At 56.1% G+C, this 12,826-nt stretch overlaps 1 long non-coding RNA gene across 1 annotated transcript; it reads left to right on the forward strand.

Annotated features, from left to right (window-relative positions):
* Nucleotides 1-996: 996 nt before the first annotated feature.
* On the forward strand, nt 997-12,376 carry LOC126913781 (uncharacterized). Its single transcript, XR_007709381.1, has 3 exons — nt 997-1,135; nt 6,409-6,471; nt 11,867-12,376. It is a non-coding gene; the product is annotated as an uncharacterized LOC126913781 (long non-coding RNA).
* Nucleotides 12,377-12,826: the final 450 nt, after the last annotated feature.

Consider the following 12,826-nt stretch of genomic DNA (forward strand, 5'->3'; position numbering starts at 1 on the left):
AGCCCTTTTCATCATATATTCTCCCTGTTCCTCTTTGAGGAGGGTGAGTGAGAGAGCGGTTGTGGTGGAGCTCGGTCGCCCACCCCAGTAAAACCACCACAAGGGAAGATGCTCAGGTGTTTCCCTCTGAGGGTCTGAGGTGAGGCTCTTTGGGATAGAGGAGCAGTGTGGCAGGTGCTTGCTTGCAAGCACAGTGGTCATTTTGTCCTTTAGTATTCCCAGGTGGCATGGGTGATGCTGGCTGCTCCTTTCAAGCTTGGATCTAATTTCCAGGTACAGAGGCAAGTGGACTGCTGTTTTGAACTGATAAAATGAAATATGGAGTCACTTCTGTTGTTGAGGGATGGGTGCTAATGCTGGCAGCTGAATGTTTATCTTCTGACTGTGTTTTTCTTTGTTCAGGTGGAAATGCAGTGTGCAGTACAGGCTGTCATGACCCGAGCCGCCTCTGGAGTGACTCTGGTGGGCGATGAAGAGATGCAGCAGTTGCTTTTGGGGTGCGGTTGTCACTGCAGTTACTTTACTACATCAGATAGAGTAAAATTCCAGTTTGCCTTTTCGAGGTGCTGTAAGTGGCTAAAGAGAACAGGTGGGAAGCATCTGCTCTGTGGGGTAGGTAAGCTGCTGAGGTAAAGGAGGGGATGAGAGTAACTGCCCTACGGGTGCTGTGGCTTTTGCTGCTGTGGTTGCTTTCTCTTCTGTTTATCAGGTGCCACAGGCAAGGTGGACTGTGATAGTCTTTAGAATCGGAGCAAAGCAGGTCACTTGAATGCTGCCTGGTTCCTGAGAAAGGGGGGTTGTAGAGGAGAGAAGCTTTCAATATTGAAAGCTGAAGCAAAAGCCTGGGGATTGTTGCTTCTAGAAACACCCCAGTTCTCTTGTCTGCCCTCTGCATGGTGTTGAGCTGAAAACCAGATGGAAAAAAAAATAGAAAACCACAGCTGGTGCTTGTCCTGCTGCCTGTCTACTTTGTTGTTTTTTGCCCCTCCCCTTTCCCAGGTGATTGGGTTTGGGTGGTGGGCGGGGCCAAATGGTATATGAGCCCCAGGCAAGGCATGAGGGAGCTCATTGTGCCTGGGCTGCTCTTAGGGGTAAGTGCTTTGTTTTTCCTTCTGTCAGTTGCAGGGTTCTTTAGGTGGGTTGGAGTCTATGGACTGATGCGTACCTGGTCTCTACTTGGAAACACACACCTTTTCGAGGTAGGGGCTAGGAGGGTCTTTTAGAGGAGAGCAATCTGTGTAGTAGGAGTAGGTGCCTTTATTGCGTGCAGCTCTTCTTCAGGGGATGAAATTGTTAGAGCATGTTTAGGGCTAGGATGGTAATGTTAGCTTGTGTGTTGTAGGTCCCTGAGGATTTTCACAGATTGATGGGGCTTGTTGTGAGTCTTGGCCTGTATGTCAACTATTATCCAAGTTCCAAGTGTGGTGGTGAAGTGATGGAGCAGGGTTTAGGAGAACTGGATCCTGGAAGCTCCCTGTGCAAGCATGTATCTGAAAAGAGCAGCAGTAGGCAGGTAAGGTGGAGTCTTTTTCAGGGTGAGGGACACTTTGTTATATTTCTGGAGCTTTTGCCTGCGGTTTGGCTGGCTGTAGAGTCTTTAGAGCTTGCAGCCTTCTAGATGTGAAGTGCTTGGAATTCACGTACTAGAGGTATGTTTAGGAGGGGTTGCCGGCTAACTTGTGTTTGGGAAATGGTGGGGTACAGTTCCTTTTTCTGGGGTTCTATTTTAATCTGTAGATATATCAAGGCATTTGCGTAACTGTCCAGAGGATTGACAAAGAGCCTCAGTATGCATGGCAAGGGCCTTGACTGCATAAGGGCAGTCTAAGGAAGAGGCTGAGCAAGCTCACCTTTTTTATTGTGAAGGGTAAGTCTGTGGTTTCGCGCGGCGCCGCCCGGGCAGCGGTTTGGCGCGGCGCCGCCCAGGGCAGCGGATCTCATATAGAGCTAACGAGCAGCTTAAGTAAAGCAGCTGGGAAGAGGTATTTTAGCAGGTATGCTGTGGCTGTGAGGTGCCTCAGGGTGTGCTTTTCTCTTGTCTCTGCGGGTGCCTAGTGCAGTCTTGGACGGGGAAATCCCCATGTCCCGGAGCAGTGAGGGAAGGTGAGAGTGTTGTCAGCGAGGTCATCCCTTATCGGAAGCAAAGGGAAAGACATTCAGGTGCTTCCCTCTGAGGGTCTGAGGTGAGGCTGTTTGGGCCAGAGGAGTGGTGTGGCAGGTGGTTGCTTGCAAGCACAGTGGTCATTTTGTCCTTTTGTGTTGCCAGGTGGCATGGGTGATGCTGTCTACTCCTTTTGAGCTTGGATCTAATTTCCAGGTACAGAGGCAAGTGGACTGCTGTTTTAAAAGGATAAAATGAAATATGGAGTCACTTCTGTTGTTGAGGGATGGGTGCTAATGCTGGCAGCTGAATGTTTATCTTCTGTGTTTTTCTTTGTTCAGACGGAAACGCAGTGTGCGATACGGAATGTCATGACCCGAGTTGCCTCTGGAGTGACTGGTGGGCGATGAAGAGATGCAGCAGTTGCTTTTGGGGTGCGGTTGTCACTGCAGTTACTTTACTACATCAGATAGAGTAAAATTCCAGTTTGCCTTTTCGAGGTGCTGTAAGTGGCTAAAGAGACCAGGATGGAAGCATCTGCTCTGTGGGGTAGGTAAGCTGCTGAGGTAAAGGAGGGGATGAGAGTAACTGCCCTACGGGTGCTGTGGCTTTTGCTGCTGTGGTTGCTTTCTCTTCTGTTCATCAGGTGCCACAGGCAAGGTGGACTGTGCTAGTATTTAGAATTCGGAGCAAAGCAGGTCACTTGAATGCTGCCTGGTTCCTGAGAAAGGGGTTGTAGAGGAGAGAAGCTTTCAATATTGAAAGCTGAAGCAAAAGCCTGGGGATTGTTGCTTCTAGAAACACCCCAGTTCTCTTGTCTGCACTCTCTGCATGGTGTTGAGCTGAAAACCAGATGAAAAAAAAATAGAAAACCACAGCTGGTGCTTGTCCTGCTGCCTGTCTACTTTGTTGTTTTTTGCCCCTCCCCTTTCCCAGGTGATTGGGTTTGGGTGGTGGGCGGGGCCATATATGAGCCTGGGGCTCATATATGAGCCCCAGGCAAGGCATGAGGGAGCTCATTGTGCCTGGGCTGCTCTTAGGGGTAAGTGCTTTGTTTTTCCTTCTGTCAGTTGCAGGGTTCTTTAGGTGGGTTGGAGTCTATGGACTGATGCGTACCGGTCTCTACTTGGAAATGCACACACCTTTTCGAGGTAGGGGCTAGGAGGGTCTTTTAGAGGAGAGCAATCTGTGTAGTAGGAGTAGGTGCCTTTATTGCGTGCAGCTCTTCTTCAGGGGATGAAATTGTTAGAGCATGTTTAGGGCTAGGATGGTAATGTTAGCTTGTGTGTTGTAGGTCCCTGAGGATTTTCACAGATTGATGGGGCTTGTTGTGAGTCTTGGCCTGTATGTCAACTATTATCCAAGTTCCAAGTGTGGTGGTGAAGTGATGGAGCAGGGTTTAGGAGAACTGGATCCTGGAAGCTCCCTGTGCAAGCATGTATCTGAAAAGAGCAGCAGTAGGCAGGTAAGGTGGAGTCTTTTTCAGGGTGAGGGACACTTTGTTATATTTCTGGAGCTTTTGCCTGCGGTTTGGCTGGCTGTAGAGTCTTTAGAGCTTGCAGCCTTCTAGATGTGAAGTGCTTGGAATTCACGTACTAGAGGTATGTTTAGGAGGGGTTGCCGGCTAACTTGTGTTTGGGAAATGGTGGGGTACGGTTCCTTTTTCTGGGGTTCTATTTTAATCTGTAGATATATCAAGGCATTTGCGTAACTGTCCAGAGGATTGACAAAGAGCCTCAGTATGCATGGCAAGGGCCTTGACTGCATAAGGGCAGTCTAAGGAAGAGGCTGAGCAGGGTCACCTTTTTTATTTGTGAAGGGTAAGTCTGTGGTTTCGCGCGGCGCCGCCCGGGCAGGGTTTCGCGCGGCGCCGCCCGGGCAGGGTTTCGCGCGGCGCCGCCCGGGCAGGGTTTCGCGCGGCGCCGCCCGGGCAGGGTTTCGCGCGGCGCCGCCCGGGCAGGGTTTCGCGCGGCGCCGCCCGGGCAGGGTTTCGCGCGGCGCCGCCCGGGCAGGGTTTCGCGCGGCGCCGCCCGGGCAGGGTTTCGCGCGGCGCCGCCCGGGCAGGGTTTCGCGCGGCGCCGCCCGGGCAGGGTTTCGCGCGGCGCCGCCCGGGCAGGGTTTCGCGCGGCGCCGCCCGGGCAGGGTTTCGCGCGGCGCCGCCCGGGCAGGGTTTCGCGCGGCGCCGCCCGGGCAGGGTTTCGCGCGGCGCCGCCCGGGCAGGGTTTCGCGCGGCGCCGCCCGGGCAGGGTTTCGCGCGGCGCCGCCCGGGCAGGGTTTCGCGCGGCGCCGCCCGGGCAGGGTTTCGCGCGGCGCCGCCCGGGCAGGGTTTCGCGCGGCGCCGCCCGGGCAGGGTTTCGCGCGGCGCCGCCCGGGCAGGGTTTCGCGCGGCGCCGCCCGGGCAGGGTTTCGCGCGGCGCCGCCCGGGCAGGGTTTCGCGCGGCGCCGCCCGGGCAGGGTTTCGCGCGGCGCCGCCCGGGCAGGGTTTCGCGCGGCGCCGCCCGGGCAGGGTTTCGCGCGGCGCCGCCCGGGCAGGGTTTCGCGCGGCGCCGCCCGGGCAGGGTTTCGCGCGGCGCCGCCCGGGCAGGGTTTCGCGCGGCGCCGCCCGGGCAGGGTTTCGCGCGGCGCCGCCCGGGCAGGGTTTCGCGCGGCGCCGCCCGGGCAGGGTTTCGCGCGGCGCCGCCCGGGCAGGGTTTCGCGCGGCGCCGCCCGGGCAGGGTTTCGCGCGGCGCCGCCCGGGCAGGGTTTCGCGCGGCGCCGCCCGGGCAGGGTTTCGCGCGGCGCCGCCCGGGCAGGGTTTCGCGCGGCGCCGCCCGGGCAGGGTTTCGCGCGGCGCCGCCCGGGCAGGGTTTCGCGCGGCGCCGCCCGGGCAGGGTTTCGCGCGGCGCCGCCCGGGCAGGGTTTCGCGCGGCGCCGCCCGGGCAGGGTTTCGCGCGGCGCCGCCCGGGCAGGGTTTCGCGCGGCGCCGCCCGGGCAGGGTTTCGCGCGGCGCCGCCCGGGCAGGGTTTCGCGCGGCGCCGCCCGGGCAGGGTTTCGCGCGGCGCCGCCCGGGCGCAGATCTCAGATAGAGCTAACGAGCAGCTTAAGAAAAGCAGCTGGGAAGAGGTATTTTAGCAGGTATGCTGTGGCTGTGAGGTGCCTTAGGGTGTGCTTTTCTCTTGTCTCTGCGGGTGCCTAGTGCAGTCTTGGACGGGGAAATCCCCATGTCCCGGAGCAGTGAGGGAAGGTGAGAGTGTTGTCAGCGAGGTCATCCCTTATCGGAAGCAAAGGGAAAGACGTTCAGGTGCTTCCCTCTGAGGGTCTGAGGTGAGGCTGTTTGGGCCAGAGGAGTGGTGTGGCAGGTGGTTGCTTGCAAGCACAGTGGTCATTTTGTCCTTTTGTGTTGCCAGGTGGCATGGGTGATGCTGTCTACTCCTTTTGAGCTTGGATCTAATTTCCAGGTACAGAGGCAAGTGGACTGCTGTTTTAAAAGGATAAAATGAAATATGGAGTCACTTCTGTTGTTGAGGGATGGGTGCTAATGCTGGCAGCTGAATGTTTATCTTCTGTGTTTTTCTTTGTTCAGGCGGAAACGCAGTGTGCGATACGGAATGTCATGACCCGAGCTGCCTCTGGAGTGACTCTGGTGGGCGATGAAGAGATGCAGCAGTTGCTTTTGGGGTGCGGTTGTCGCTGCAGTTACTTTACTACATCAAATAGAGTAAAATTCCAGTTTGCCTTTTCGAGGTGCTGTAAGTGGCTAAAGAGAACAGATGGAAGCATCTGCTCTGTGGGGTAGGTAAGCTGCTGAGGTAAAGGAGGGGATGAGAGTAACTGCCCTACGGGTGCTGTGGCTTTTGCTGCTGTGGTTGCTTTCTCTTCTGTTTATCCGGTGCCACAGGCAAGGTGGACTGTGCTAGTCTTTAGAATCGGAGCAAAGCAGGTCACTTGAATGCTGCCTGGTTCCTGAGAAAGGGGTTGTAGAGGAGAGAAGCTTTCAATATTGAAAGCTGAAGCAAAAGCCTGGGGATTGTTGCTTCTAGAAACACCCCAGTTCTCTTGTCTGCCCTCTGCATGGTGTTGAGCTGAAAACCAGATGGAAAAAAAAATAGAAAACCACAGCTGGTGCTTGTCCTGCTGCCTGTCTACTTTGTTGTTTTTTGCCCCTCCCCTTTCCCAGGTGATTGGGTTTGGGTGGTGGGCGGGGACCATATATGAGCCTGGGGCTCATATATGAGCCCCAGGCAAGGCATGAGGGAGCTCATTGTGCCTGGGCTGCTCTTAGGGGTAAGTGCTTTGTTTTTCCTTCTGTCAGTTGCAGGGTTCTTTAGGTGGGTTGGAGTCTATGGACTGATGCGTACCGGTCTCTACTTGGAAATGCACACCTTTTTGAGGTAAGGGCTAGGAAGGGATCTGTTAGAGGAGAAGCAATCTATGTAGTAGGAGTAGGTGCCTTTATTGCATGCAGCTCTTCTTCAGGTGATGAAATTGTTAGAGCATGTTTAGGGCTAGGATGGTAATGTTAGCTTGTGTGTTGTAGGTCCCTGAGGATTTTCACAGATTGATGGGGCTTGTTGTGAGTCTTGGCCTGTATGTCAACTATTATCCAAGTTCCAAGTGTGGTGGTGAAGTGATGGAGCAGGGTTTAGGAGAACTGGATCCTGGAAGCTCCCTGTGCAAGCATGTATCTGAAAAGAGCAGCAGTAGGCAGGTAAGGTGGAGTCTTTTTCAGGGTGAGGGACGCTTTGTTATATTTCTGGAGCTTTTGCCTGCGGTTTGGCTGGCTGTAGAGTCTTTAGAGCTTGCAGCCTTCTAGATGTGAAGTGCTTGGAATTCACGTACTAGAGGTATGTTTAGGAGGGGTTGCTGGCTGACTTGTGTTTGGGAAATGGTGGGGTACGGTTCCTTTTTCTGGGGTTCTATTTTAATCTGTAGATAGATCAAGGCATTTGCGTAACTGTCCAGAGGATTGACAAAGAGGCTCAGTATGCATGGCAAGGGCCTTGACTGCATAAGGGCAGTCTAAGGAAGAGGCTGAGCAAGCTCAACTTTTTTAATTGTGAAGGGTAAGTCTGTGGTTTCGCGCGGCGCCAGCCCGGGCAGGGTTTCGCGCGGCGCCGCCCAGGGCAGCAGATCTCAGATAGAGCTAACGAGCAGCTTAAGTAAAGCAGCTGGGAAGAGGTATTTTAGCAGGTATGCTGTGGCTGTGATGTGCCTTAGGGTGTGCTTTTCTCTTGTCTCTGCGGGTGCCTAGTGCAGTCTTGGACGGGGAAATCCCCATGTCCCGGAGCAGTGAGGGAAGGTGAGAGTGTTGTCAGCGAGGTCATCCCTTATCGGAAGCAAAGGGAAAGACAGTTCAGGTGCTTCCCTCTGAGGGTCTGAGGTGAGGCTGTTTGGGCCAGAGGAGTGGTGTGGCAGGTGGTTGCTTGCAAGCACAGTGGTCATTTTGTCCTTTTGTGTTGCCAGGTGGCATGGGTGATGCTGTCTACTCCTTTTGAGCTTGGATCTAATTTCCAGGTACAGAGGCAAGTGGACTGCTGTTTTAAAAGGATAAAATGAAATATGGAGTCACTTCTGTTGTTGAGGGATGGGTGCTAATGCTGGCAGCTGAATGTTTATCTTCTGTGTTTTTCTTTGTTCAGGCAGGAAACGCAGTGTGCGATACGGAATGTCATGACCCGAGCTGCCTCTGGAGTGACTCTGGTGGGCGATGAAGAGATGCAGCAGTTGCTTTTGGGGTGCGGTTGTCACTGCAGTTACTTTACTACATCAAATAGAGTAAAATTCCAGTTTGCCTTTTCGAGGTGCTGTAAGTGGCTAAAGAGAACAGGTGGGAAGCATCTGCTCTGTGGGGTAGGTAAGCTGCTGAGGTAAAGGAGGGGATGAGAGCAACTGCCCTACGGGTGCTGTGGCTTTTGCTGCTGTGGTTGCTTTCTCTTCTGTTTATCAGGTGCCACAGGCAAGGTGGACTGTGCTAGTCTTTAGAATCAGAGCAAAGCAGGTCACTTGAATGCTGCCTGGTTCCTGAGAAAGGGGTGGGTTGTAGAGGAGAGAAGCTTTCAATATTGAAAGCTGAAGCAAAAGCCTGGGGATTGTTGCTTCTAGAAACACCCCAGTTCTCTTGTCTGCCCTCTGCATGGTGTTGAGCTGAAAACCAGATGAAAAAAAATAGAAAACCACAGCTGGTGCTTGTCCTGCTGCCTGTCTACTTTGTTGTTTTTTGCCCCTCCCCTTTCCCAGGTGATTGGGTTTGGGTGGTGGGCGGGGCCAAATGGTATATGAGCCCCAGGCAAGGCATGAGGGAGCTCATTGTGCCTGGGCTGCTCTTAGGGGTAAGTGCTTTGTTTTTCCTTCTGTCAGTTGCAGGGTTCTTTAGGTGGGTTGGAGTCTATGGACTGATGCGTACCGGTCTCTACTTGGAAACGCACACCTTTTTGAGGTAGGGGCTAGGAGGGTCTTTTAGAGGAGAGCAATGTGTGTAGTAGGAGTAGGTGCCTTTATTGCGTGCAGCTCTTCTTCAGGGGATGAAATTGTTCGAGCATGTTTAGGGCTAGGATGGTAATGTTAGCTTGTGTGTTGTAGGTCCCTGAGGATTTTCACAGCTTGATGGGGCTTGTTGTGAGTCTTGGCCTGTATGTCAACTATTATCCAAGTTCCAAGTGTGGTGGTGAAGTGATGGAGCAGGGTTTAGGAGAACTGGATCCTGGAAGCTCCCTGTGCAAGCATGTATCTGAAAAGAGCAGCAGTAGGCAGGTAAGGTGTAGTCTTTTTCAGGGTGAGGGACGCTTTGTTATATTTCTGGAGCTTTTGCCTGCGGTTTGGCTGGCTGTAGAGTCTTTAGAGCTTGCAGCCTTCTAGATGTGAAGTGCTTGGAATTCACGTACTAGAGGTATGTTTAGGAGGGGTTGCCGGCTAACTTGTGTTTGGGAAATGGTGGGGTACGGTTCCTTTTTCTGGGGTTCTATTTTAATCTGTAGATATATCAAGGCATTTGCGTAACTGTCCAGAGGATTGACAAAGAGGCTCAGTATGCATGGCAAGGGCCTTGACTGCATAAGGGCAGTCTAAGGAAGAGGCTGAGCAGGGTCACCTTTTTGATTTGTGAAGGGTAAGTCTGTGGTTTCGCGCGGCGCCGCCCGGGCAGGGTTTCGCGCGGCGCCGCCCGGGCAGGGTTTCGCGCGGCGCCGCCCGGGCAGGGTTTCGCGCGGCGCCGCCCGGGCAGGGTTTCGCGCGGCGCCGCCCGGGCAGGGTTTCGCGCGGCGCCGCCCGGGCAGGGTTTCGCGCGGCGCCGCCCGGGCAGGGTTTCGCGCGGCGCCGCCCGGGCAGGGTTTCGCGCGGCGCCGCCCGGGCAGGGTTTCGCGCGGCGCCGCCCGGGCAGGGTTTCGCGCGGCGCCGCCCGGGCAGGGTTTCGCGCGGCGCCGCCCGGGCAGGGTTTCGCGCGGCGCCGCCCGGGCAGGGTTTCGCGCGGCGCCGCCCGGGCAGGGTTTCGCGCGGCGCCGCCCGGGCAGGGTTTCGCGCGGCGCCGCCCGGGCAGGGTTTCGCGCGGCGCCGCCCGGGCAGGGTTTCGCGCGGCGCCGCCCGGGCAGGGTTTCGCGCGGCGCCGCCCGGGCAGGGTTTCGCGCGGCGCCGCCCGGGCAGGGTTTCGCGCGGCGCCGCCCGGGCAGGGTTTCGCGCGGCGCCGCCCGGGCAGGGTTTCGCGCGGCGCCGCCCGGGCAGGGTTTCGCGCGGCGCCGCCCGGGCAGGGTTTCGCGCGGCGCCGCCCGGGCAGGGTTTCGCGCGGCGCCGCCCGGGCAGGGTTTCGCGCGGCGCCGCCCGGGCAGGGTTTCGCGCGGCGCCGCCCGGGCAGGGTTTCGCGCGGCGCCGCCCGGGCAGGGTTTCGCGCGGCGCCGCCCGGGCAGGGTTTCGCGCGGCGCCGCCCGGGCAGGGTTTCGCGCGGCGCCGCCCGGGCAGGGTTTCGCGCGGCGCCGCCCGGGCAGGGTTTCGCGCGGCGCCGCCCGGGCAGGGTTTCGCGCGGCGCCGCCCGGGCAGGGTTTCGCGCGGCGCCGCCCGGGCAGGGTTTCGCGCGGCGCCGCCCGGGCAGGGTTTCGCGCGGCGCCGCCCGGGCAGGGTTTCGCGCGGCGCCGCCCGGGCAGGGTTTCGCGCGGCGCCGCCCGGGCAGGGTTTCGCGCGGCGCCGCCCGGGCAGGGTTTCGCGCGGCGCCGCCCGGGCAGGGTTTCGCGCGGCGCCGCCCGGGCAGGGTTTCGCGCGGCGCCGCCCGGGCAGGGTTTCGCGCGGCGCCGCCCGGGCAGGGTTTCGCGCGGCGCCGCCCGGGCAGGGTTTCGCGCGGCGCCGCCCGGGCGCAGATCTCAGATAGAGCTAACGAGCAGCTTAAGAAAAGCAGCTGGGAAGAGGTATTTTAGCAGGTATGCTGTGGCTGTGAGGTGCCTTAGGGTGTGCTTTTCTCTTGTCTCTGCGGGTGCCTAGTGCAGTCTTGGACAGGGAAATCCCCATGTCCCGGAGCAGTGAGGGAAGGTGAGAGTGTTGTCAGCGAGGTCATCCCTTATCGGAAGCAAAGGGAAAGACGTTCAGGTGCTTCCCTCTGAGGGTCTGAGGTGAGGCTGTTTGGGCCAGAGGAGTGGTGTGGCAGGTGGTTGCTTGCAAGCACAGTGGTCATTTTGTCCTTTTGTGTTGCCAGGTGGCATGGGTGATGCTGTCTACTCCTTTTGAGCTTGGATCTAATTTCCAGGTACAGAGGCAAGTGGACTGCTGTTTTAAAAGGATAAAATGAAATATGGAGTCACTTCTGTTGTTGAGGGATGGGTGCTAATGCTGGCAGCTGAATGTGTATCTTCTGTGTTTTTCTTTGTTCAGGCAGAAACGCAGTGTGCGATACGGAATGTCATGACCCGAGCTGCCTCTGGAGTGACTCTGGTGGGCGATGAAGAGATGCAGCAGTTGCTTTTGGGGTGCGGTTGTCACTGCAGTTACTTTACTACATCAAATAGAGTAAAATTCCAGTTTGCCTTTTCGAGGTGCTGTAAGTGGCTAAAGAGAACAGATGGGAAGCATCTGCTCTGTGGGGTAGGTAAGCTGCTGAGGTAAAGGAGGGGATGAGAGTAACTGCCCTACGGGTGCTGTGGCTTTTGCTGCTGTGGTTGCTTTCTCTTCTGTTTATCAGGTGCCACAGGCAAGGTGGACTGTGCTAGTCTTTAGAATCAGGAGCAAAGCAGGTCACTTGAATGCTGCCTGGTTCCTGAGAAAGGGGTGGTTGTAGAGGAGAGAAGCTTTCAATATTCAAAGCTGAAGCAAAAGCCTGGGGATTGTTGCTTCTAGAAACACCCCAGTTCTCTTGTCTGCACTCTCTGCATGGTGTTGAGCTAAAAACCAGATTAAAAAAAAAAAAACCACAGCTGGTGCTTGTCCTGCTGCCTGTCTACTTTGTTGTTTTTTGCCCCTCCCCTTTCCCAGGTGATTGGGTTTGGGTGGTGGGCGGGGCCAAATGGTATATGAGCCCCAGGCAAGGCATGAGGGAGCTCATTGTGCCTGGGCTGCTCTTAGGGGTAAGTGCTTTGTTTTTCCTTCTGTCAGTTGCAGGGTTCTTTAGGTGGGTTGGAGTCTATGGACTGATGCGTACCGGTCTCTACTTGGAAACACACACCTTTTCGAGGTAGGGGCTAGGAGGGTCTTTTAGAGGAGAGCAATCTGTGTAGTAGGAGTAGGTGCCTTTATTGCGTGCAGCTCTTCTTCAGGGGATGAAATTGTTCGAGCATGTTTAGGGCTAGGATGGTAATGTTAGCTTGTGTGTTGTAGGTCCCTGAGGATTTTCACAGATTGATGGGGCTTGTTGTGAGTCTTGGCCTGTATGTCAACTATTATCCAAGTTCCAAGTGTGGTGGTGAAGTGATGGAGCAGGGTTTAGGAGAACTGGATCCTGGAAGCTCCCTGTGCAAGCATGTATCTGAAAAGAGCAGCAGTAGGCAGGTAAGGTGGAGTCTTTTTCAGGGTGAGGGACGCTTTGTTATATTTCTGGAGCTTTTGCCTGCGGTTTGGCTGGCTGTAGAGTCTTTAGAGCTTGCAGCCTTCTAGATGTGAAGTGCTTGGAATTCACGTACTAGAGGTATGTTTAGGAGGGGTTGCCGGCTAACTTGTGTTTGGGAAATGGTGGGGTACGGTTCCTTTTTCTGGGGTTCTATTTTAATCTGTAGATATATCAAGGCATTTGCGTAACTGTCCAGAGGATTGACAAAGAGCCTCAGTATGCATGGCAAGGGCCTTGACTGCATAAGGGCAGTCTAAGGAAGAGGCTGAGCAGGGTCACCTTTTTCAGCTGTGAAGGGATAAGTCTGTGGTTTCGCGCGGCGCCGCCCGGGCACGGTTTCGCGCGGCGCCGCCCAGGCACAGATCTCAGATAGAGCTAACAAGCAGCTTAAGTAAAGCAGCTGGGAAGAGGTATTTTAGCAGGTATGCTGTGGCTGTGATGTGCCTTAGGTTGTGCTTTTCTCTTGTCTCTGCGGGTGCCTAGTGCAGTCTTGGACGGGGAAATCCCCATGTCCCGGAGCAGTGAGGGAAGGTGAGAGTGTTGTCAGCGAGGTCATCCCTTATCGGAAGCAAAGGGAAAGACGTTCAGGTGCTTCCCTCTGAGGGTCTGAGGTGAGGCTGTTTGGGCCAGAGGAGTGGTGTGGCAGGTGGTTGCTTGCAAGCACAGTGGTCATTTTGTCCTTTTGTGTTGCCAGGTGGCATGGTGATGCTGTCTACTCCTTTTGAGCTTGG

The sequence above is a fragment of the Cygnus atratus genome, unplaced genomic scaffold (genome assembly GCF_013377495.2).
Source record: "Cygnus atratus isolate AKBS03 ecotype Queensland, Australia unplaced genomic scaffold, CAtr_DNAZoo_HiC_assembly HiC_scaffold_89, whole genome shotgun sequence".
In the NCBI taxonomy this organism is placed as follows: domain Eukaryota; kingdom Metazoa; phylum Chordata; class Aves; order Anseriformes; family Anatidae; genus Cygnus; species Cygnus atratus.